This window comes from Octopus bimaculoides, chromosome 24, assembly GCF_001194135.2.
Source record: "Octopus bimaculoides isolate UCB-OBI-ISO-001 chromosome 24, ASM119413v2, whole genome shotgun sequence".
In the NCBI taxonomy this organism is placed as follows: domain Eukaryota; kingdom Metazoa; phylum Mollusca; class Cephalopoda; order Octopoda; family Octopodidae; genus Octopus; species Octopus bimaculoides.
The window spans coordinates 17,182,208-17,184,696 of record NC_069004.1 but is presented as its reverse complement, the minus strand read 5'-3'; the positions used below and the strand labels follow the sequence as shown (position 1 = coordinate 17,184,696).

The 2,489-nt window shown below is 41.4% G+C and overlaps 1 protein-coding gene across 1 annotated transcript in view; it reads right to left on the bottom strand.

The window, feature by feature from the left end:
* The window catches only part of LOC106879132 (inhibitor of Bruton tyrosine kinase), a 74,643-nt gene that overhangs the window by 7,069 nt on the left and 65,085 nt on the right, over window positions 1–2,489 (bottom strand). The window lies entirely within an intron of this gene.

The following is a 2,489-nucleotide window of genomic DNA, read 5'->3' as shown; positions in this document are numbered from 1 at the left end:
GAAAGGCAAAGTCGACCTCAGAACGTAGCGGCAGACGAAATACCGTTAAGCATTTCGCCCGGCGTGCTAACGTTTCTGGTGTGTGTGTGTGTGTGTGTGTGTGTGTGTGTGTGTGTGTGCGTGCGTGTGTGTGTGTGTGTGTATACATGATTGGTGACTTCAATGGAAATGTTGAGTAGCACTTGGGTGTCTTCCACATTGTGCATGGTGGCCATGAAGTTAGTTCCAGCAATGAGGAGGGAACAAGGCTACTGGAGCTCTGTGATACAAAATAAAACCTTATGATCTTCAACACCAGATTTGGAAAGCCTGCCAGTCACCTGATAACCTATCAATCTGGTGTCCATGTTAGCCAGATTGACCACATTCTCACCAGAAAGCGAGATGCATGGTTGCTCATAAATGCACAGACCTTTCCTAGTAAAGAATGTACCTCTTAGCATAGGTTAGTCAATAGTGATTTCAGACTGCAGGTTAAAAGGATTCCAAGTAGAGCAGTCTGGAAAAGAAGGATTTCGAAGCTTAAGGATTCTTTGAATAGTCAGAGATTTGGAGATGTCCTAATTGAAGCATTTCACAAGAAGGAAGAGGATTTATAGACATGTAACACAGAAGACAACTGGAGGTTCCTAAGAGACAACTTACTGAGAGCCACAACCCAAATTTGTGGCTGGTGCAAAGTCCCAACCAGACTAGGGTGACATGGTGATGGAACAGAGTAGATGACAATGCCATTAAAGCAAAGAAACAGGGCTGGAAGGGTGGTGGTAGCAGAAAACTAAATCAGGTAGCTAGAAGGGAAGCTAGGAGACAGGTATACTTAGCCACAGGAGAAGCAGAAAGGAAGAAGTTTGCCAATGTTCTGTAGCACAAGGACCAGAGAGGTTTGAGGTGTTTTGGATTGCTGTGTGTGTGTGCATGGATGATGGTTCACTTGCAGTTCGTGATTCTGCAAAGAAAGAGGCTTGGAAATGCCACTGCTAAATGTAGAGAATGCATGAGAGAAGGAGTGTCTGCTTAATGTAGACCCAACAGAAGGATCAACTATCCAGATCAACAGTAGCTTGGTAGATTAAGAATATGAAGATAAGGAAAGTCCCTGGCTCATCAGGAATCACTACTGAGATGCTTAAAATATCTGGCAGAGTAGGACGTGGCTTAGTCACCTGTACTATTAATCAGGTTGACCAGAAGGGAATCATTCTCAACGACTGATGTAACAGCATTATAGTCAACTGCTACAAATGTAAAGGTGACGTCTTAGTCAGAAATAATTACAGAGGTATCAAATTGCTGGACTAGGTGATGAAAGTTACAGAAAGGGTCATAGCTCAATTAATTAGGAAGAGAATTAATCTAGATGAGATGCAGTTTGGTTCTATGCCAGGAAGAAGCACTACTGATGCTATCTTCCTGGTGAAGCAACTTTAGGAGAAACATCTAACTAATAATAAACCTCTGTATTTGGCTTTTGTTGACATGGAGACTTATCTGGTGGGCAATATGGAAGCTAGGGGTAGATGAGTGGTTGGTGAGGGTTGTACAAGCCATGTACAGGGATGCTGTCAGTAAGGTGAGGGTCAGCAATGAGTATACCCAGTGCAGGTTATGGATACATAAGAGGTGCAGTGGTATTACAGGAAGGTTAACAGAGAAAGTAGTCTTCTAGAAAAGTCATACATGAAAGAATTTCAAGTGGTGAAGACACGCCAGATTAAGAAGTTTATGAAACTCAAAAGTCAGAGAATGAAGACTGAAATCTGTCACCCACCTTTGAAGCAGTAATTAATGTAAGTAGCTGACACCTAGAAAGTTCTGAAGAAGCAGTACTGAACAAAGGTCTCAACTTTGCAACAACCATCAAGCGCATTCATACTTGGACATAATAGCCCCTACTGAAGAGATGGCCATAAAGATACCAAAAGCCCAGGGAGATGAACTAAGGTGGAAAGTGAGACAAGTACTAGAAAAAGTGAAACTTCCCAAACCAAACATCACCAAGGAAGAAATGTTCGCTATCAAAAGACAACAGAGTGACAATTCCATCGTAATACTTCTGGCGGACAAGGGAAATGCTACAGTGGTGATGAACAAGTCTGACTACTCCGAAAAATTGGCAAGTCTTATAAGTGATGGTAGCTACAGCAAAGAAAAGAAAGACCCAACTTTGAAAATAGAGAGGAAGTTGTCACAGATCTTGATCAAGAACAAGGATCACTTCACACCAATGAAGTACAGACAACTGACTCAACACTACAGTAAACTACCACACATGTACGGTCTCCCTAAGATTCACAAGGATGATATTCCATTAAGAGCTATAGTGAGCTGTAGAGGTTCAACATGTCATCCACTGAGCCACTTCCTTGTGGATATAATCAGTCCATTAGCAGGAAAGTCAATATGAAACTGGCTTTTTCTCCAAATACAATGTTTCTATACTCAAAATTTTATAACATTTTTCTAACATAATGTTTTAAATATATACT